Source organism: Equus caballus, chromosome 14 (assembly GCF_041296265.1).
Source record: "Equus caballus isolate H_3958 breed thoroughbred chromosome 14, TB-T2T, whole genome shotgun sequence".
Classification (NCBI taxonomy): domain Eukaryota; kingdom Metazoa; phylum Chordata; class Mammalia; order Perissodactyla; family Equidae; genus Equus; species Equus caballus.
Window position 1 is genome coordinate 93,513,141 of NC_091697.1, and position 24,523 is coordinate 93,537,663.

Consider the following 24,523-nt stretch of genomic DNA (forward strand, 5'->3'; position numbering starts at 1 on the left):
GGAAATCTTGTGGGGTGTATCAGTCAGGATTCTACTAGAGAAGCACAACAAATAGGAGATATACATATTAAGAAATTTATCACAAGGAATCGATTTACGAAGTTGTTGGGGCTGGATAGGAAAGTCTGAAATCCAAAGAGGAGGCCACCGGGAAGGGGAGATTACGGGGAAGCTGGAACCCATAGGCACAGACTGAAGATGCTATCCATAGCAGGAGTGTCTTTGCTGTCTCAGGGAAGCCTCAGCTCCGCTTTTAAGGCCTTTTAACTGATTGGCTCAGGCCTACCCAAATTATCCAGGATAATCTCCTTTACTTAAAGTCAACTGATTGTGGCCTTTTAATTACATCTGCAAACTCCCTTCACAGCAACCTAGCTTAGTGTTTGATTGAATTACTGTAGCTAGCCAAGTTGACACTTGAAAAAAAATGTTGCAAGTGAACACGTGGAATAATAGGTGAGATTTAACGGTCTCTGCCAGAATATGAGACCATTATACCAGGTCTCATGAGGCATTACTCATTAACGACGACAACAACGAAAAGAGATGTGAAAGAAATAATCAGATCAATGGCCTTGTGAGTTGATGTGTGAGATGGAACAGAACCATCATTTAATTATATAATATGTGCATTTCATCATCTGGGCTGAATTAATAGATTACTGAAGACAATTAATCTAGAAAAATTTCATCTAATTCTTAGAAATCTGCCAAGAACCGGCGATCACCTTATCATACTAACTTACCCCTGAAAAGGTTGTTTTGATATTTTTTTTAGTTGTCCTGTTAACTACATTTTTGTCCATACTATTCTTGTTTTTCTATTCCATCTATTTTGCTCTGCTATGCTATTGTTGCTATCACCTAAGCATCTCACGCGTATTTGTTAAACTCTTATTAGTCAGTCCGAACTGGCCTATATCCTTAATCTTAATGCTACAGAATTTAGATTTTACTTGAAGTTTGAGTGCTATCTCTTAATTATCTTCCTTCCTTTTCTCATGCCTCTTGGCATTGTCTCCTATTCCTCTTTTGCTTGTCATCAGTAGCCCACTGAGCTGCATCGTCTTCTCACAGTGGCAATGAGCAAGACAGCTTTTACTTTAGCAACTTCGCATCACTACCAGCCAGTTGGTCTTCCCACTGCCCAAGTCACAGCTTCCATCATTGTTGTCAGTGTCACCTGGTAGTGGCTGATGGTGTTTCATGTGTCTCTCTGTGCTCTGAAAACAATATTTGCCAAGAGTTGGCCAGACACTATAGTGGACAGAATCAAGCAGGTCTTCCATCTGCTGCCTGCATTGGCTGTGTGTATACCCTGTGTATTACCTGAGCAGAAAAAGAGACTTGCTTCCACAGACATCAGATCTACCAGGTGAGGAGCCAAAAGCAAGCCCTTTCTGGCCAAGTTGTGCTAAGCCTTTCTCTGTTGGAAGTTACTCTTTGCCAATTAGGCAATAAGTCAGAACTAAAAGCTGCAGGAGACAGACAAAGCAATGCAGAATTAATGAACTTCTTTGTGCCAAGGTACAAAAATAATATTTGGGCAGTAAACATTTTAGTTTTAAGGTCAAAGTTATTCCACCTTGGGACCACTATTAGGTTCGCAAGTGATTTATCAGGCGCAGACAGAGCTGTTTTAGGTGGCCCTAAAATGAAGTGATTGTGTTCACTTCACCAAAGTGTATAATTTTCCTTTATTATCTACTGGGTCAAGGTCTCACCTTATCGTAACATACCTAAATATGAATTTTCATTGCAGAATATCATTAGTGCATGGTCTGAGTAAGCAATGTGCATTTTTAAAATTGTCTAAACACCTCTTTACATGCCAACTTTGGCGATAATTACCAAATGTCTATATCTAGAAAAACAGGCAATTCAGAAATATCAATTTGTGCTATTATTTATGATACACATGTGCTAGTTTTCCCTAAATATAGACATTTGGTAATTATCACTGGGACTATTTGTTACAATTCTAAAGTAGATACCAATGAGATAGAAATATAATTTATTTGGTAAAAATGTAGATGCTGAAAAATTCTCATTATCTTTCTGCAGAGTACAGTTCTTAGTTTCCTATTCATATTTCATGTAATAATTTTGGATTAGCCATCTGGTTTGTTGAGGGTTGAAAATCTGTTTAACACCAACGCAGAATTTTTGTTAAAAAATAAAACAAGTCACACAGAAATCACAAATGTTTTTCAGGTATTTCATGATGCTAATGATGAATAACTTTTGGGAGATGGCATGGAGATCTGCACTTTTATCTTTAGCACCTTTTTTTTTTCTCATTTGTGCAATTTAGAGTTACCTGCAGCATGCTTTTGAAACTTATTTTTCAGGGATGTGTCAATCTAAGTGGTTGAAATATAATAATTCTCGCGAAATTTGGTGTTGGCCCACCGACATTATTCTCTTTATACCGCTCTTTCTCTTGTCCAAATGGTTAGCACCGTGGATTAGATAGAGCATTTTCTCAATGACTCCAAGTGTATGTCCCTGAGACTGAATTACCTCCTCTTGGCCCCATGTCTGCAAATGGACTCCAGGCCTCTGCTACTCATCCTGTATGGACGTGGTTGGTCCACACCAGGAGACAGGGAAGCAGAGTGTGGATTTATTGGTACAGATCCATCACTTTATGTGAGTAAACACCTTGATGTGTATGCTGCATAAAAAGTGGGTCTGTAGTGTTATTCTTATATTTGGTAGGCAATATTCTCGCTAGCAAGTCCCTTTCTAAATATGGCAAGGAACAGGCTGCTACCTATGGATATGGGTGTCTGTAACTCTGTCCCAAATTATTGACCCCCACACAGCAAAAGTGTATTCTGTTGTATCTTGCTGAATGATGTTTGTAGATATGCATTGCACCTGAGGTGTTAGAACATCTGGATAAAGCATTCCACCCATCCAAGTATCAAGAAGGTTGGATGTGGGTTGACGTATGTCTGGTATTGGACTCTAAAGGCTAAATTGGGCTGCCACAGCTCATCTGAATATGCTGTTAGAAAACATTCCTTGCAGGGAAAGAATATTCAAGGCCTATCAACACACATGTGGGTTTCTGTTAAGTACTCCTCCAAACACCACCTGTAAGAAATGCTTAATGAAATTTGAGAAAGATTTTGTCTCTTCTTGCCAGGACTGGGCCCAAAGCTGAGTAAGATAATCATAAGAAGAATGCTTCTAGATGCCCAGAGAAACAACTGGGAGGAAGCAGCTGGTTGACTTTTATAAGGTTTTGAAATAACACCTGATTTCATTTTGATTGGGAGAAGAATGATCAGTTTTGCTCCATGATCCCGTATTTCAACAGCTAACCTCTGACAAAGAGAAGGCCAGGGAGCTGCTTCTTTCCTGACAGAAGGACTCTAAGTCATAAGGGTGTAAGTTTTGAGAAAATGTGCACAGAGGTATGCACTATGTTAGAAAAGAGATTCAGAATACAGACCTAGATACTTCTCAGTCTTCTGAATTCTTTTCTTTACCTAATGTTTATTCCTTAAACATTTTAATCTGGAAAAGAATGAAAAATGATCTGTATGTTACTCACAAGCCAACACTTCTGGTGCTCTCAATAACAATTCATTTTTGTTGTTGTTGATGTTAATTTGGCTATGGTAAAAAATAAAGAAAGAATGTAAATGAGTTAACAGGCTAATAAACCGATATGTGTGCAGACTAAGCATTCCTACTCAAAGCTCCATACAGGTAGTAAGGTGTTGCAGACAACACCGACTGATGACAACACTCTTCAATTAGCACTAAATTAGTCAGTCTCTTGCTGCAGGTAAAGACACATTGAAAGGCACACAGTCCAATGCAGAAAAATACCATGGAATACCATGGAATAGCCCGGGTCAGATTAGAGAGGAACATTCTAATCAAAGACCTATAGAATGTTCATATCCTAATCCTTTTTCACAAGAAAAATGATTCTTGTCTCCTTTGCTTTTAATGGGAGTAATTCCTATCACTAATTGATTAGGGATATGAAGATAAAAGTAGTTATGAAAGATATGATCAAGGCTTATTAAAATCTCCAGTAATGCTTAAATATATTTGGCAATGGATCTGAAATGGATTTTGCCTTTCATTCTTACTTATTTTTTTCAAAGGATTTGGTGTGGGTAACAAGTTTCTGTATTTGTTTCTGGAAGACGATGTCATTCTCTTGCCTAAATGATGGAAGAACTAGAGTAGAAACGGGTGGAGATGGCTGGGTGGGAAACACAGCGTGCGTGCTCTCAGATCAGATCCTCACAGTTTGGGACAGTGTAATATAATTTTCATGGCCCCAATAATTTCTGAATATCAATTTCAAGGCTGGATTAAAAGATCTAGGCTTAAAGGAAGTGATTCAGTGATTCTGTCTTCTGGATGTTCTCTTGTTTCTTATGACTGTTTTCTACCCTTTTCCTCCTGCTATTCTTAAAATAAAAGTGCATTGTTCTGTACACAGTACAGATATTCTGTACATACTGATTTATGTTGATGCACACGGCAACTAAGAATATTATTTTCAGATTTAAAGTTTAGGTCACTGTTACCAAGTCTGAGGTGCTTCATTTTGTGTAACTCTTCCAGGCTGACTCTAGTATATGTCATTTTTCTGGTCTGTGATGTCCGTATTCACTTAGTTCTCCAGGGACAAGAGACCTCCAGCAAAGCAGTGGTCCCTACAGGTTCTGCCAGGTTAAGTACAGGCAGTTAGCAATTGAGAGTCTAGCAGGAGAAAATCCTTAGAAGTATATCTATGCCAAAACATATTTTTAAAACTCATGCTATTTATAATCTAGAATCCTTCATCTCAAGGCTGTTAGACACTGCCCTTTTTTGAAAGCTGTCCTTTTGAGTGCTGATGTTAGAACCCAAGTCTCAAAGCATCACAGAAGCCAGTCTTTTCCCCAGCTGCAAGCTTTAGGGTGAGTTTTAATAGCACGCCAATTGCTAAGGCTGCACTAGCTACTGCGGGCTCATTCAAAACACCAAGTAGGACTGGGAATCCCATTTGGTGTGATTATATCATTAAGCCACATTTGTCTACCTTCACACACTCCTGTGCTTGGCATTGGTGCTGACAATAATAAAAATCATAATACCTTTTTCACAAGAAATGCAAAGCTATTTAAAACGGTCTTATTACAGCATCCCTGTGAAGCTTTCCTAGAAAATACCTTCATGTGGGTTTCCCTAGCTGAAGACAGTGATCTTCACTGAATCAAAACATGAAACCAGTTCCCAGTAGTTAGAGTTTTTAACTCTGGAATGAGGGTTTACTGCATTTAGAGCCACTAAAGGAAAACTAGATAAAAACACTGTATAATCCTATATTGCTAGCAGATTCCTTTTCTAAAAAGAAATACTGTCCTTTTCCCCTAAATCTATTTGAGTGTTAAAACTAAGGTCTAAAGATATTCTTGAAGCATAGCAAAGCTTAACCTAACCTTGAATAACCCTGATGTATTGTTTTAGTCTGATAAAGGTGCTCTTCAGCTTCATCCTCTCGTCGCCATTTTAGAGATAAAGTTCTACCTATTTATGATCGAAATGGTCATTTCTTATTGCTGCTCAGGTGAGTTTATGATAGAACATAAAGAAGACTCCTATGAGGCGTGGCCACGTTCAGACCAAATTGTCAGAATGTTTTTTGTCTTAGGTGGCATCTTTAAATTGAGTGCCGTTAATGCCCAGAATTAGGAACCTCAAGAGGCAGCCCGCAATAGATAGGGATTCTGCTCCCAAGGTGCTGCATGATTATGTTGTGAGATATTTGCAGAGAGGTTTATTTTGGGCTGGGTGAAATTAGCATCTTTGTTTACAAGAATACCATCTCACTGATCAAGTTAAAGTACATGCCTAATAACCAGCATTTCTAAGGCTTTTATGTTGCCCTTAATTAGACTCTTCAAAGTTAATTAGGGGAACAAATGGTACTTTTTGTTCTTTTAAGTCCCCTTTAACAGCTTTCTCACACTTAAAATGGTCCCACATTTATAGGTAGCTGGGCTTCTGCTTTAAACCTACTGGTTAACTGCTCACTGGTTAACTCCCCCTTCATTCACAGAGTGCAATAGACTCTATTTTCTTGGATGCCTTTGAAACTTTTTTCCCCCCAATTTTCAACCGTTAATATGGTTTATTTTTAGATACAAAATTATTCGTTAAATTTTTTTGTACCTGTTTGGGAACAGCGTTTGCTCAAAGCTTAGAAACTGGCAAAACTAAATCATGGAACACTGGCACATGCAAGGAGCCTAGGGCAGCTTTTGCCTTAGAAAATTGCACAGAAAAATTGAGTCGTTCCCCCTCCCGAGGTGTGGGGTAGTGTTAGTGTTAGTGGTGTGGGATATAACACTCTTTTCATTTTAATTGAAATAAAAATGATTGACCTCATTTTGATATCTATCATACATTTGAATATTATTCTTTATAAAAATATTTTTCTTTTAATTTTTAATAAAGGGCTTATTGCATACAGAAAACTGGCACTCAATATAATAAGCTAATCCCAAGGAGGTGAGATTTTTCAGCCATGATGTCTGTCTGCTTTGTGCCACTAATGGTAATATACGACTATTAGAAGTGAACCGAATAAATGAGAAATAGTCTTTGCATTAGAGCAGGAGTCTGTCATTCTTCTGGCAACCCTGCCGAGAGCTACACATCAAAGCCACCACACTGTGCTAATAGTGTCACTTATCCCACAGCCTTTACACTGTCCCATATGCAGTTACGATGCAGGGGGTGTGCACATGAGGGTGAGAGGGGAGTTGACAATGTGCTAGAAGAAACCGTAGGAGATAAACTGAATGTGATTTACCACCTCTAATCCTTGCAATGGAAAACATTTAGGAAGAGCAAATAATTGAGGTCTTTCAGAAATATGTTTTTATTGAAAAAAAAAAACCCTTGAATTAATTAGAAACCTAAAACTGGAGGAATAAAAATAATTTTTTAAAAAAGTCATGATAAAATCCTTAATATATTTATATAGTTGGAACAAAGAAATTATGATTTAAACCTCCTTAAAACTAGTTTTGATTATATGCCTGAAGGAATGTAAAAAAAAGCCATCATTATTGTTTTTTTATATGGCAATCACAATCACAGATATCTACATAACTCAAGTTGCTGAAACAAAAATATTTCTATTAAACTGAAAGCAATCAGTGATAATGTATCCATATTTCACTTATTGCTGTCTTCCTCACCGGGCTAACATTGTTTTTGTGGTATTTGATTTTTGTGTCGTTGTTGTTTGTATATTTAGTAATCACTGAATGGTACCAGATTGACAGGCTGGGTGGAGAAGCGTGCAGACAGCCCAAGTGGCATCAGACAAAGCCCCGCCCCACCCACCAAGCTGCGCCTCCCATGCCTTTAGCCAAGCTCTGCAGAGCGTGGCTGGTACCTGCTAGGATCTCCCAGGCCTTGGTTAAAAATGCCAGCCTTGTTTCTAGGTCAGTCTACTCAGTTGTTCTCCTAGGAACTGAGCTAACTGTAAATGCTTCTTCTGGAGTCCTTTAAACTATCTAAAGGGTTTGGGAGAAATGGGAAGGAGAATTGTAAATGGCTGAATTGAAGTTTGCCTCTATATTTCAAACATGCACAGAGTTGGTATAAAAGATTTTCCAACAATGTTTCCATGATCTAGGAGAATAAAAAATAAGCATTTCATGGAAGAGAAAAGCCAATAGACAGAGGATTAAAAACAAAACAACAAGCACTCCCACACTTCAAATTACCCCAAAGGCGTCCTGTACAGATTTTGGCAGTTACGTCTCTTATTAGGAGGTCAAATCTAACAGTTTCAGCTCATTGGAGGAGAAATTTTAAGCAACCAAGGATGAAATCATAGAAGGGATGCCCTGGAGTTTCCACATTTTAATCCAGAGGAGTCTCTGAGTCCACCTTTTGGTTCTTGTTTAATCTTCTATCTGTAACATATAGAATGATTTGATGTACAGTCCATTTGGTGGCTTTGAGAAAACAAAGATATGACAAATGACAATCTCTTACAAGGACCAGGATAGAGAAGCTTTAAAAAGCAGAAAAAAGGAAAACGGCAAAATGTGGAGTCCTTTCAGGGCGGGCTGGGAACCCCGTGGTCTGACACTGTGCTTCCTTGAGGACAATATGGTAGAGATGAAGCGAATTTTGTCAACTCCAAAGAGCTGTTGCTCGCCTCACAGTCTCCTCTCAGTTAGCAGCATCTCCATCTAGCAGAGTTAGGAACCTCTGAGTCTTCCTCAGATCTTCCTGTGCCCTGCCCTCCCTTCCTTACCCAGTTAGTGAAGTCCTACTGATTCTGCCTCTTAAGTAGCTCTTCATTTTGGGTCCCCGTCCTCATTGCCACTGCTTTATTTTTGGGGTGACTATGAATTTGAGACCTTGTTCATCCTTCTTCGTGTTCCTTATCCAGTACCATAAGTTAGAGGCAGGAAAAATGTTCCTGTGTAGGCTCTTAGTGCTTAATAGCAGGGGCCTTATGCTTCAATATTTTCTGAGTGCAACTGCCTATCAGTTGGTTGCCCCAGTTCTGAAGTCCTCCGAAACCACAAGGCTGGTGCTAGAACATGCCATGTTGCCATTACATAATTGCCAGTGCCTTCTGGGAGAACAACATTCATTATATATCAAAGCCTCCCTAGTCTTTTCCTCCCCAGACCCTGCCACCTTCATCTTTTTTCATCCCCCATATGCCCCCTACGCGTCAGCCACAAGGAACTTCTCACCGTTCTCTGAATATGCCACTCTTTCAAACTCTGTGTTTCCCATATGCTGTTTCTTTTCCTGGGCTGCCCTTCCCTCCTTTCTCTCATGGTAAACTCCCACTCATGCTGTGAGACCCAGTTCAAATGCCATCTCTTCTCTGAATACTTCCCCACTCCAGCAAAGAAGAACTGCGATTCAGGGATCCACTGGCCTTTTGCAGACAACTCTTTTAACATAATTGTAGCTAGTGCCACCGCCAGGCCTGGGCAACAGGGGCCCTGAGTTAAAGGTCTCTGACCTTCCTCCAGCCAGGGAGAGGTCCATGTGGTGAAATGGATGTGCTACCCAAACTCCTAGCCTCTCTCTTTCTAAATTATGCTCTGGATAACTGATACCATAAAACTCCCTACCCAAATGGCCTCAATCCCATCCCAGAAACTGCTGAGGGTCCTTTCCCTGGGTCTTTGCATCTGAGAGTAGTCCATTCAGTTGATGTGAGCACTACTGGGTCTGAGGGAAGGGGGAATGTGGTTGGAACTTAGACTTGTGGCCTACGGTATCCACATGCATGTGTCCAAGGCCCCTCATGGTAAAATACAGAGCCGAGGGTGGGGTAGTGAAAGGAAGGAGGAGGGTTGCAGGCCTGGGGCTGGAAGCAGCTTCTTTGATGGCATTAATTTCTAGCCTGGAATTCTGAGAAATTCAGGAATTCTAAACTTGAGCCTGATAGTCCATGTTGTTAAGAAGGTATATTTGTCAAGGTAGAAAAATACAACATTTTGTTTAACTGTTTGTAGCTTACTTTATAATTTTTTAAATATTCAGGCATCTGTTATGTGGGCCTCCATTTGTACTCTTGCTCAGGTCCAGCAAATATTAAGAAGGCGCCTACTTATAATTATTGCTTGACATCCTTATCTCCCTAACTGGTCTATGAGTTTGGGGAGGGCTGGGGCTCTTCTTTTTTTCTTAATCTTTTTATTTCAACAGTTCACCATCTTGCTTTAAAATGTATTTGTTGATATAAAGAATTATATTAATAATAGTTGATTTAGGAAGGCAGGGACATATAGAACACATTTTAAAGAAGAGTATCTAAATTGGTTAAAGAAAAAAATCAAACTCTCACTGGGTGAGAAACAGACTCCTGAGCCTTGGGTAATTATCAGTCTCTAACAGCATTAAAGGATAGCATCATAGGATGCTTCCGAACTTCCCTCCTCCTGCAGACACATTGGATGTACAGCTGCACACGGAGCCATTTCCTCTGAGACAAATTCAGAAACTAGCTGAGTGACTCCTACACCTTGGACAAATGAGAAAATACCCATATTGAAATGGGTGAGAAAGGCTGAGACACACTTTGCCATACACCCGCCCCTTGGCACAGTGCCATACAGCTGGAAAAAACCCCCAATCCCAGCTTCTGAGGAATGAAAAGTTTGGACTGCACATCTACTGCCCAACTTTTAAGCTCCCACCCCAGGGACGGGCCCCTAAAACACCTATTTCTGAAAGCAGTAGGGCTTGCCTCCACAAGACTCACAGGATTGTAGCACGCAAAGAAGTAGTTCTTAATGGGTGTGCAAACACTCCTCATGACTATCCTTCCAGGGCTCAGGGCAGAGGAAGAAGGCAAAAATGCCCATCTCCCGGTCTTTCCCTAGAAAGAGTCTGAATGCATACTTTATAAACTGTTGCCTGAGGGTCCAGCTTTTAATTTGCATGCACCTAGAGGCTGGCTATGATTCTCCCCAGAGACCAGGACGCTAGTAGACACTTCCCCTGCCTCCTACCTCTGGCTCATTCCAACAATAAAGCCAAGCACCAGTATGAGCTTGTCCACACATCTAGCATCCCAACTTTTATGGCTACCATCCAAGGGATGGGTCCCTGAATCACCTAGCTCTGATAGCCAAGTCCCACATTCATGAGTCCCACAGGACACTCCCCTCCCTACCCCCTGCAGCTATACACCTGGGCTCAGCACAGAGGGAGCAGGCAAAAACTCTTATCTCCCAGTTTTTCCCTAGAAGGAGTTTCACTACATACTTTCCCAGCTGCTGCCTGAGAGTTTGACTTCCAATCTGCCTGCATCTAGGACTGACTGAGATCTTCCCCTTTGGGATGCTGCTGGGCCTTGGCACACCCTCAGCAACATAATCAGCTTTAAATAGACTATTATAACTATTAGTTAGTTTTTGTAAGCTTTATGGTAACTATAAAGCAAAAATCTATTGTAGATATACAGGGATAAAAAGAAGGAATCTAAGCATACCACTACATAAATCATAAAGTCACAAAGGAAGAGAGCAAGAGAGGAAGAAAGGAAGAAAGGAACTACAAAACAGGCAAAAAACAATGAACAAGATGACAATGGTAAATCTATACCTATCAATAGTTACTTTATATGTAAATGGACTAAATTCTCCAATGAAAACGAGAATGGCTGAACAGACAAAAAAAAAGACCAAATTATATCCCTACAAGAGACTCACTTCAGCTTTAAAGGCTCATAGAATGAAAGTGAAAGGATGAAAAGAGATATTCTATATAAAAGGAAACCAAAAGAAAGCAGAAGAAAAGCTATTCTTATATCAGACAAAATAGACTTTAAGTCAAAGATTGTAACAAGTAACAAAGAGGGTCATAATATAATGATAAAGGGTCAATTCATCAAGGTGATATAATAATTATAAATGTTTATACACCCAACTTTAGAGCACTTAAATATACAAAGCAAATATTATCGGATCTGACGTGAGAGAGAGACTAGGAAGACAATAGAAAATATTAATGAAACGAAGAGCTGGGTTTTTGAAAAGATAAACAAAATTCACAAAGCTTTAGCTAGACTTACCAAGGAAAAAAGAGAGAAAACTCAAATAGGTAAAATCAGAAATGAAAGAGGAGATATTACAGGTGATACCACAGAAATCCAAAGTATCATAAGAGACTACTATGAATAATTATGTTCCCACAAAATTAGACAACCTAGAAGGAATGAATAAATTCCTAGAAACTTAAAACTACCAAGATTGAACCATGAAGCATAGAAAATATGAACAGACCAATTACTAGTAAGGAAATTGAATCAATAATCAAAAATCTCCCAAGAAACAAAAGTTGAGGATTAGATGGCTTATCTGTGAATTCTAACAAACATTTAATGAAGAATTAATAGCAATCCTTCTCAAATTCTTCGAAAAAATAAAGAGAAGAGAATACTTTCAAACTCATTTTATGAGGCCAGCATTACCTTGAGACCAAAGCCAGACAAGATACTAAAAGAAAAGGAAACTATAGGCCAATATGTCTGATGAACATAGATGGAGAAATCTTCAACAAAATCTTAGCAAACTGAATTCAACAATACACTAAAAAGATCATACATCATGATTAAGTGGGCTTTATTCTAGGGATGCAAGGATAGTCCAACATACGAAAATCAATCAATGTGATATGCCACATTAAGAAAATAAAGGATAAAAATCATATAGTTATCTCAATAGATGCAGAAAAAGCATTTGACAAAATTCAACATTGTTTCATGATAGAAACTCTCAATGAACTGGGTATAGAAGAAAGGTACCTCAACATAATAAAGACTATTATGACAAGCCCATAGCTAACATCATACTCAACAGTGAAAAGCTAAAAGCTTTTCCTCTAAGATAAGGAACAAGACAAGGATGCCCACTCTTGCCACTTTTATTTGACATGGTACTAAAAGTCCTAGCTAGAGCAATTAGACAAGAAAAAATAATAAAATGCATCCAAATCAGAAGGGAAGAAGGAAAATTGTCTCCGTTTGCCGATGACATAGTATTACTTATCAAAAACCCTAAACACTGCACCAAAAAACTGTTAGAACTAAAAAGCAAATTCAGTAAACTTTCAGAATACAAACTCAATATATAAAAAATTAGTTGCATTTCTAACACCAACAACAAATTATCAGAAAGAGAAATCAAGAAAACAATCCCATTTATATTAGCATCAAAAAGAGTAAAATGCTTAGGAATAAATTTAACCAAGAAGGTGAAAGACCTGTACACTGACAACTGTAAGACAATGATGAAAGAAATTGAAGAAGACACAAATATATGGAAAGATAGTCCTTGCGCATGGACTGGAAGATTTAATACTATTAAAATGTCCATACCGCCCAAAGCAATCTACAGATTCAGTGCAATCTCTATCAAAATTCCAATGACACTTTTCACAGAAATAGAACAAACAATACTAAAATTTTTATGGAATTACAAAAGACCACAAATAGCTAAATCAATCTTGATAAAGAAGAACAAAGCTGGAGGCATAACGCTTCCTGATATTAAACTATATTATGAAGCTATACTAATCAAAACAGTATGGTACTGGCATAAAGACAGACACATAGATCAATGAAACAGAATAGAGAGCCCAGAAACAAACCCATGCATAGTTGGTCAATTAATTTTCAACAAATGAGCCAAGAATGCAGTAGGGGGAAAGGATAGCCTCTTCAATAAGTGGTGTTGAGAGAACTGGACAGCCACATGAAAATGAATGAAACATGACCCCTAACTTACACTGTACACAAAAATCAACTCAACATCGGCTAAAGACTTGAAAGTAAGACCTGAAACCATAAAACTCCTATAAGACAACAAAGGAGTAAGCTCCTTGACATTGGTCTTGACAATGAACTTTTGGGATTGACACCAAAAGCAAAGGCAACAAAAGCAAAAATAAATAAGTGGAACTACATCAAACTAAAATCCTTCTGCCCAGCAAAGGAAGCCATTAACAAAATGAAAATGAAACCTACAGAATGGAGGAAAATACTTGCAAACCACATATCCAATAAGGGGTTGATATCCAAAATATACAAAGAACTCATACAACTCAATAGCAAAAGCAAATATACAATTGAAAAATAGGCAAAAGACCTCAATAAACATTTTTCTAAGGAAGGCATACAAATGGCCAACAGATACCCGAAAAGATGTTCTACATCACTAATTATCAGGGAAATGCAAATCAAAACCACAATGAAATGCCAACTGACATCTGTTAGGATGTGCATTACGAAAAAGACAAGAGATAACAAATGCTGTCAAGGATGTGGAGAAAAGGGAACTGTTGTACGCTGTTGGTAGGAATGCAAGCCAGTACAGCCACTACAGAAAACAGTATGGAAGTTCCTCAAGAAACTAAAAGTAGAACTACCATGATCCAGCGATCTGACCTCTGGGTATATCCAAAGGAAACAAAATCACAATCTTGAAGATATATCTGTACTCCCATGTTTATTGCAGCATTTCACAATAACCAACACATGGAAACAACCTATGTGCCATTCATCAGATGAATGGATAAAGAAGTTGTGGTATATTTATACAATGGAATATTATTCAACCATAAAAAGAAGGCCTTAGTCCTCACATTCAAAGTCAGTCCTCAGGAAAGAATCTGAAACTCATATTAAGAGCAGTTTTTTTTTTTTTTTTTAAAGATTTTATTTTTCCTTTTTTCTCCCCAAAGCCCCCCAGTACATAGTTGTATATTCTTCGTTGTGGGTCCTTCTAGTTGTGGCATGTGGGACGCTGCCTCAGCGTGGTTTGATGAGTAGTGCCATGTCCGCGCCCAGGATTCGAACCAACGAAACACTGGGCCGCCTGCAGCGGAGCGCGAACTTAACCACTCGGCCATGGGGCCAGCCCCTAAGAGCAGTTTTATCATTTTTATTCATTTGCTTATTCATTATTTCTTATCACTTTATAATACATTTGTATTTTAATAGGATTCAAACTAAAGAAATTATACTCCTGAAGTGGAATTTCAGATAACTTCCAGTGTGGGTTGCAGGAGTTGGAATGATGAGGCATGCAAGGAGACCAGCTCAAGAAGTAAGTGAATCTACTTGTGACATCTTCTTTTTTGCTGAGGAAGATTCACCCTGAACTAACATCTGTGCCAATCTTCTTCTATTTTGTATGTGGGTTTCCACCACAGCATGACTGCTGATGAGTGGTGTAGGTCTGTGCCTGGGCCGCCGAAGTGGAGCACACCAAGCTTAACCACTGGGCCACAGGGCTGGCCCCTACTTGTGACATCTTTTTATCTCAAGTTATAAGTGGCTTACTTTTCTGCCCAAAGAGAAGTTGTGTCATGTACACTGGATGACATCCTGTCATCTTTAAAGTTATATATTCATATGTAGTTAATGTCTTAGGAGTATGAAACTGCAAAATATATTTCTTTTAGAAAAGACAGTATATTAATAGCAAATTGTTGTAAATATCAATAGCCACACATAGGAATTTAAGCAATTGAAAACGTAATCTTATACCTTATAGTAAATCTTATACCAGTAGTAAAGTCTTTTAGGGGATTTTGTCAGTAAATTCAAGAGAAAATGCTTCTTTCTTACTAGACATCTAAAGGCTAGAAGAGAAATAAAGGCATGTTTTCTTGAAATCAGATTGAAGTGAGGAGTAGACATCTATTTTTCATTTTGTTATAACCTTTTTTCCTCAAATGTATTTGTGAATGTGCTTTCCTACCCCTGTAGATTTAGGGTCAACATGATTCAGACTTTGATGATTAAAGATATGATGGTTCCTGAGACTATCACAGAAAACATCTAAGTATCCTTTTCCGGTAGTGAAGCTGTACGTGTAGCAGGGATAAGAGGTTAAGCTGACTGATTATTGACACCAGAACATACCCTGGAAATTAGGTGCTGATATCATTCAGTTTTACCATTATTTGCCCCTTTCTTATAAAAATACAATGCTTCTGGGCAGGCCCCAGTGGCCTAGTGGTTAATTTCAGTGTGCTCTTCTTTGGCAGCACAGGTTTGGTTTCTGGGTGCTGACCTATACCATTCTGTTAGTGGCCATGCTGTGCTGGCAGCCCACACACTAAAAAATAGAGGAAGATTGGCATGGATGTTAGCTCAGGACGAATCTTCCTCAGCAAAAAAAAAAAAAAAAAAAAAAAGACTGCTTAGGCATAAAGGTGACTCATAATTATAAGTGTTAATTAAAATTGAGAAATGGGTACATGCACACACTCATATGTATACATATATGTATATATCTATGTATGTATGTGTTTCTTTTATAGTTCTCCATAGTGTCTAGCTTGGTCTTCTGTATATAGTACATATGCAAATTGTTGTTTCCTGAAAGACCAATGCAGTCCCATCAATCTGAGCTCCATTCTTGTCCCAGTGGCACCAAAAGCCTCAAATCATTTTTTGGGGGAGGTTGGGGGGAGAACTGACATTTTATTATGTTGAGCCTTCTATTTCATGAACCTGATATTTTTAAAGTCCTTTAATGTCTTTGAATACTTTTTTTTATTGTGGTCAAAATAGTTTATAACATTGTGAAATTTCAGTTGTACATAAATATTTGTCAGGCACCATATAAATGTGCCCCTTTACCCCTTAGACCCACTCTCTGCCCCTTTTCTCCCTGGTAACCATTAAATTGTTCTCTTTGTCTGCAAGTTTTTTATATTCCACATATGAGTGAAATCATATGGTGTTTATGTTTCTCTGTCTGGTATTTCTCTTACCATAATGCCCTCAAGATACATCTATGTGATTGTGAATGGGACAATTTTGTCTTTTCTTATGACCGAGTAGTATTCCATTGTATATATATGCCATATCTTCTTTATCCATTCATCAGTTGATGAGTACTTAGGTTGCTTCCACGTCTTGGCTATTGTGAATAATGCTGCAATGAACATGGGGGTGCATAAGTCTCTGAATTATTGATTTCAAGTTCTTTGGATAAATACCCAGTAGTGGGATAGCTGGGTCATATGGATTCCTATTTTTAATTTTTTCAGAAATCTCCATACTGTTTTCCACAGTGGCTGCACCAGTTTGCATTCCTACCAGCAGTATATGAGGGTTCCCTTTTCTCCACAACCTCTCCAATATTTGTTATTTTTTGTCTTGGTGATTATAGCTATTCTAATGGGCGTAAGGTGATATCTAAGTGTAGTTTTGAGTCGCAGTTCCCTGATGATTAGTAATGTTGAGCATTTTTTCCTGTGTGTATTGGCCATCTTTATATATTCTTTGGAAAAATGTCTGTTCATATCCTCTTCCCACTGTTTGATTGGGTTGTTTGTTTTTTTGTAGTTCAGTTGTATGAGTTCTTTATATATTATGGAGATTAACCCCTTATTGGATATATGACTTGCAAATATTTTCTCCCAGTTGGAAGGTTGTTTTTTGATTTTGGTCTTGGTTTCTTTTGCCTTGCAGAAGCTCTTTAGTCTGATGAAATCCCACTTGTTTATTTTTTCTTTTGTTTCCCTTGTCTGAGTAGACATGGTATTCGAAGATGTCCTTTTAAGCCTGATCTCAAAGAGTGTAGTGCGTATATTTTCTTCCAGGAGTTTTATGGTTTCAGGTCTTACCCTCAAGTCTTTGGTCCCCTTTGAGTCAATTTTTGTGTATGGAGAAAGATAATGGCCTACTTTCATTCTTTTGCATGTGGCTGTCCAGTTTTCCCAACACAAAAGCCTCAAATCTCGATGGTTGACAATGTCCCGAGTAAATCCATGCTAATTCATGCTTTTGAAAGCTCTGATCAAAAGAGCATGGCCTTTAGACCTGGGTTCAAATTTTGATTCTACCATTTACCAATTTTATCGCCTTGGGCAAATTACTGACATCCACTGCATCTCAATGCTCTCATCTCTAAAATGGGGTGAATAATACACACTGTGTATAGTGTTGTCCTGAGGGTTGAGTAAGATAGCGTGTGTAAAACAGCTGAAGTGGTATCTGTCCTGGAGTAGACGGTTCACTGTTGTTAACCTCTTTCTTCTTTTTGTCCTTTCCTAGAAGTGGCTGCATATGTATCCTCTAGCGTCATGGCCTTTTTTCAGGACACGCTACTGTAGGTTTACTGCAGTAGTGCATTTAGGGGCATAGGATCTGTGTAAAACCTAATTAATTGCTGTTTTTATACTCTCACTCTTAATATCATGTGTTGATCCCGCATTGTCAGAGAAATATTCTATTCATAATTTCCCCAAGTTATCGTAAAGTCAATATTTTTCTTTTCTTTTAGTTTTATTGAGGTATAATTGACAAATAAAATTGTAATATATCTAATGTGTGCAGTGTGATGATTTCATGTAGGTATGTATTGTGAAAAGATTGCCACCATTGAGTTAGTTAACATATCCATTGCCTCACATATTTACCTTTTTCTTTTTTGGTGAGAACACAAGTTCTAGTCTATCAGCAAATTTCGATTTTACAATATAGTATTATCAACTGTCATTACCATGCTAACATATTAGATCCTCGGACCTTATTCACCTTATAACTGAAAGCTGTACACTTTTACCAGCTTCCCCCTGTTTCCTCCACCCTCCCAGCCCCTGGCAATCACCAATCTACTCTCTGTTTCTGAGTTCTACTGTTTTTTAAAAAATTCCATGTATAAGTGATACCATGTAGTATTTATCTTTTTCTGTCTGGCTTATCTCACTTAGCATAATGCCCTCCAGTTCTACCCATGTAGTGCAAATGGCAGAATTTTTCTCTTTTTTAACATAATTAATCCTGTTTCTCAAATAAAATACATAGACTGAGATTAAGAAGTGTAGGGGTTGGCCCCATGGCTGAGCAGTTAAGTTCATGCACTCTGCTTTGGTGGCCCAGGGTTTCACCAGTTCAGATCCTGGGCATGGGCCTAGCACTGCTCATCAAGCCATGCTGAGACAGCATCCCACATAGCATGACCAGAAGGATCTACAACTAGAATATACAACTATGTACTTGGGGGCTTTGGGGAGAAGAAGAAGAAGAAGAAGAAGAAGAAGAAGAAGAAGAAGAAGAAGAAGAAGAAGAAAAAAGAAGATTGGCAACAGATGTTAACTCAGGTGTCAATCTTAAAAACGAAGAAGGAGAGGGGCTGGCCCCGTGGCCGAGTGGTTAAGTTCGCGCGCTCCACTGCAGGCGGCCCAGTGTTTCGTCGGTTCGAATCCTGGGCGCGGACATGGCACTGCTCGTCAGACCACGCTGAGGCAGCGTCCCACATGCCACAACTAGAGGAACCCACAACGAAGAATGAACAGCTATGTACCGGGGGCTTTGGGGAGAAAAAGGAAAAAATAAAATCTAAAAAAAAAAAAAAAAAAAAACGAAGAAGGAGAAAAATGTTAGGGGACATGGATTCACAGAAGGAGTAGTTTGAGGATTATTTGAGAAATATCTGTCTAATTTTTCAGTTGACCTAAGTGACCATTTCTATTACATATATGGTTAGAGATTAAACACTTATTCTGGCAAATAGGTGCCATTTGTCACAGGGGGTAGGGAGTATCATCTGGACAGGGAAAGCTTCAGTGTTAGTCTCTTGGCTTAGGACAATTATCCTTTGCTAAACCCAATATCTCTGCACCTAATTTCTATCCCGCCTTCACTGGAAGCATACAAAGTCCTTTGAAGTTTCTCTCTTGGGTATTGGAGGGAACATGTTGAAGGGAAAGAGTACAAAATGGAGGAGCCCTGTTGTGTCATCAGCTTGAAATCCCTTCTCAACTTTCTCTTGCTCCCTTCTCCCACATCTTGCTTAATATGGAATTTGTAAAGTCACTCAATCTTACTTTCACACTCTCTCTCAAAAAAAAGGCCCCTGAGTTTAAACTCATTTAACAGATGACCTTTCTGATCCAATGGCTTGTTGAACAATGTGGCAATGAGTGTGTCTTAGTTCACTTGGGCTGCTATAACAAAATACCTTAGACTGAGTGGCTTAAACAACAAATATTTATCATTTGTTTTTCAGAGTTCTGGAAGCTGAGATGTCCAAGACCAATGTGGGCAGATTTGGTTTTGTTGAGGGCCTTCTTCCTGGCATGCAGACTGCCTTCTTATTGTGTCCTCACATGGCAGAGAGAGGAAGCTCTGATGTCTCTTTCTCTCCTTATAAGGGCACTAATCCCATTCTGGAGGCTCCACCCTCATGGCCTCATCCAAACCTAATTATCTCCCAAATGCCCCATCTTCTAATACCATCACACTAGAGATTAAGGCCTCAACATATTAATTTTGGGGGAACACGATCATTTAGTCCATAACAGAGCATGGATCCTGAATGTGATTGGCCATGGAATTAGTAATTTTCTGAGAAATGTGGCTCGCTTCACATTACTTTTGTTATTATTAATAAGATTCCTTTGTCTCCCAAGTGTTGAACTATATAGACTTCCTTCTTTCTTGTTCTACTCTCAGCATCCAATGAGTAATTTGAGTACCCATAGAATTATATTGTGCTATGGGTTTTGTTACTTCATTTTCCCAGCCCTCTTTATTTCCTTTTTTCAAAATCTCTCCCTATTTTCCTTTTCCTTTTCCATTTATTCTTACACTAAATCTGTTTTCCATATGGAACAATTGTCAATCTTGACCAGTATTCTGTTCTACATAGTGCCACCAAAAGATAGTAAGTCATGGATATGGATTAATTATCCAAGAATCTACTTCAAATCTTCTTTGAATCTACTTAAAGCTTAATGATAGAATTTAAAATCTTAAATAGTTTTTAGAAATCATCAATTCAACAACTTCTTTGTACAGAGGAGGACACTGAGACTAAGAGAAACAAAGTAACTTTCCAGTCATCACATACCAGGACTAGAACTCGGTTCTCCTGGTTCGATGGCAATATTCTTTGCCTAGTCATTATTGCAGTATTTTGTTTCTCCAAAATTTTTTCTCTTCCAAAATTGGCTCCCACTTCCTTTAGGAAGCATTGAATCTAGTCTGAGGTTTAGGTACAATTCTTCCTGGATAGATCAGATTGGATTACATTAGTGATGAAAATTAGCACTTGTGTGTGCCTTGAGCTTAAAATAAGTCAAGGCTAATGGAAATCATCCAGTGGACCTAAAAGCAATTTAGCATTCCTTTCTGCTTGTGCTTTGGTTTTACAAAGAATCTACATATGTGGAGAGGTTTGAGTGGGTCTAAAACAGGCAGGTACTTATATTTTATGAAGTCACATTTTTAATATCAGCATGGGTGATGAAATGCAATCAGTCATTTTTCATGGGGAGGAGGTATGGGAAACACACACATTTATGTAGATAGATGTGTGTGTGTATATACGTCACATATATGGAGCATGTAATTTTTATATACCCATATGTACAGTATATAATACATAAACATATACATATTTAAGGTCCTGGGCTGTATATGAATCAACTTGACTCTAACTATATGGGATACAGCAGAAATAAAAGGTAGAGGAGATATATGGCTCATGTAAACTCACTTAGCTAAAATAAAATCAGTACACAGGAATTAAAAATCTGAACTAGGTGGCGGTTTCAGTCCCATCTTAGCCTCAACCTGAATTAGCCCCTCATCTTTGAATTATGGCTGTACAATAAATTAGCTTTAATTTTGTGATGGTGAGAGTTGGGACTTTGGAGCAGGGATCTAAAAAAGCATTGCATTTCAGAATTAAATGCTCAGGAAATTTCAATACAGCAATGGTTTAGAACCTGGTTGATTTGGTGACTATCATAGACGACTCATGCATATAGATAACCCTCCAATGGTAGGAGATGAATGCAGAAGTGTTCAATTATGTTTTTTCTGTTCTTTTATTTCTCCCATGCCCCTCCTGCTTACTGCACTCCAGATTTATTGCCCTTCTTCCTGCTGTGTGTTGCTCGTCTGGGAACTATCCCCCAAAAGGTCACATGGTTTATACCCTCACTTTCTTTAGGTGTCTGCCTAACAGTCGCTTCCTCAGAGAAGCCTTTGTTGACTGAACTCTCTAAAGCAGCGCCCAACACTCTAATTCCTTCTCCATGCTGTATCTTCTCATAGCATTTCCACTAACAAGTCTTAACATATTAGTTTGTTCATCTGTTTTTGTCTGTCTTCCCAGTAAACAGTAAGTTCCTTGAGAATGGGGACTAGGTTTTGTTCTCTGCTTGTCTCCAGGGCCCAGAACAGTGCCTGCACTAAGTCAGTGCTCCAAATGACACTTTTAAACAGATGAATGATTTCCTGCATTCATATTATCTATTTCACCTTCGGAGAGCACCTGCCACATGCAGGGACATGTGCCTTTGAAGGAGTGCTGGTTATAAGCTGAAATATCCATTTTTTTCCCCCAAAACTTCTTTTTCTTTCAAAGAAGTTGAATCTGAAGAATTTTGTAACTTTGGATTCAGTTTTTTACTATCAAATTAAAGCTAAAAATGCTGCCAGGAAGGAGGGAAAGCCAGATTGGAGGGGGAGGAGGCGAGAGGTAGAAGGGGAAGCAGAGAGTTGGGGGAGGAGAGAGCTGAAGGATCCAGGAAACCTGAGGAGAGGCAACAAAAACCAATTAAAGTTAATGAACTACAGCTAAGCTTTTTATTTTAGTTGTTTTTTCCCCCCTCGCAGTATACCAGCCTCAACTTGGAACTATTTTTCTTGGAGAGACACTTTCAAAAAGTCGATTATTTCCTCCCTACCCCCACGCTCAGAAAAATATAATATGACACTTGAATCAACAAAAGCATGAGGATATGTTGTGTGCAGCTATCTGGTGGGTTTGTCACTTGGCCTTCAGCCTTGGTCCTACCACCCACTGAATTCTGGCAAAATCCCAGAATGTCACAAATCTTGTTCTCCTCTATCTTCACAGAAGCCGAGAGAAAGTCGGCCCTACCGAGTAGTTATCTGGAGACAGGAGGCGGAGGTCCAATTGTAGTATCTAATATTAGAAATAGAGACGCCTCCAATGGTTTTTGGCAGACTGAGCCTAGAAAGAGTGGCTCTGGCTCTCCCACTCAAACGTCTTAAATAGTTTATATATCTGTGTGATTAATTTGGCTAGAAACGTGCTTGCAGTTAATGTATTAGGTATAAAAGTTTAGAGGAAGATTCTTATCTCAATCATACCCATTCTCTAGAATAACTTCTTCTATCAATCCAGCTATGTTTAAATGATGAGTGCTGATCATAAGGAGACACTATCATATTTATTGAGTGTTCTTCATTACCCACAAGCCCCCCCCCAAACTGAATATGAATGAAATGTACTTTACTAACGTTTTCTATTCATTCAACATTTTGGCCAAATATCACATTCAAATTTATGATTCCATTCTAAAATGCAAAAAGGGGTATAAATTGATCTAAATTACTTCAAAAGACATTTAAAATCTGAGTTCCTGACACTCAGGTTTCCCATTGGAAGTATGTTTTCAAATGCTCTGCTTTTCACAATGATCTCTTCCTCAACCTATTGCCTTCACCTCAGGCTTGAAATCGGAATTTGTGTCTATTGATTTCTCAGCTGCCATTTAATTCCATTCATTCTTTTTTAGATTCCTAAATGATATATATTTCCCTTCTTTCAAAGAATTTAAGAATCATAGAAGTAAGAGTAGCCTTACTGAATATGTGGCTGGATGCTAACTCTTCTCTCTGTCACTCCAATTCCTTCTCCTCTATGCTCAAAAATACTGGGGTGCTCACTGTTGCTTGAGGCAGCCCCTTCTTTGTTGAGAAAACCTAATGATTAGAAACGTAATCCTTGTACTGACTAAAAACGTATATTGAAACTTCTATTCATTTTAGCCCATCAATTTTGCTCATTGGTGTTTCATTCATTCATTTACTCACTCATTTACACATGCACTCCGTAATTATTCAGTTATTTATCAAGATTCTACCCTGTGTAGAGGCTATACCAGCTCAGGGCCCTGGAGCACCACAATGTGAGTCTATTCTGGCACACACGCTCTATCATTTTTACAGTTGGAAAGGAAAAACTACATTTGTAAATATAAATATCCTCACCTCTACTTTTTGCTGATACCATGTAATTTTAAAAACTGTTCTGTTTCTGGCCACTTTCTTCCCAAAAAGTCTTTGTATGTCAATATCCCTCTTAAAATGTGCGCTCAAATATGAAGGGGATTTTTACATTTAAAAATTAGTAAAACCATTACCTCCCACATTTGAACAAACGCCTTCTTTTAATATTGCTTTTTTTCAATATGCTTTTTTTCTTATATTTCAGTGTTGGTCATTATTTATTCATTTTATCTGAAAACTTTAGATTTTGAAATCAAGATAAAGTACAATTAGGTCAGGAATTCTCCAGCTTGTGCTTGGATATGTTTGTGTGTGTGTGTGTGTGAGAGAGAGAGAGAGAGGGAGAAAGAGAGAGAGATTAACTCAACTTTCCTTTTTATATTTTTCCATATTAAAGTTTATCTTGTTAAATAAATTATTCTTCCTACCTATATAAAGAGCATTTGCAAATAATTCAAACAACATGAACATTCTTCTTACCAATAGAAAAAAGCTATGACGGAGAAGTCACAAAAACGAGAATGAAGAGGACTAATAACCATAAAAATTCAGCCCTCACTTATAATAAAAATGTAAATTGAAACCTCAATAAAATACATTTTTTAACCTACCAAATTGCCAAATGTTAGTTGGTTTGTTTTCAAATTTTAATTCAATACTCATGGTAAGGAAGATGCAAGAATTCATTTATTACTTGTTTGGATATAAATAGTTACAATCTTTGCAGAAGCCAGTTGGAAAATAGAGAGGAAGAGTTGAACATTCATAACATTTCCTGGATTATATTATAAAGGAATAACTGAGAAATGGGATTAATGATTTACGCACAAAATTGTCTAGCATTATTTATGACAACAAAATTTGAAATTAGTTAGACATCCAACAACGGGGAAATGGTTAAATGCATCATAATACCACTAACAAACCATTACGCAG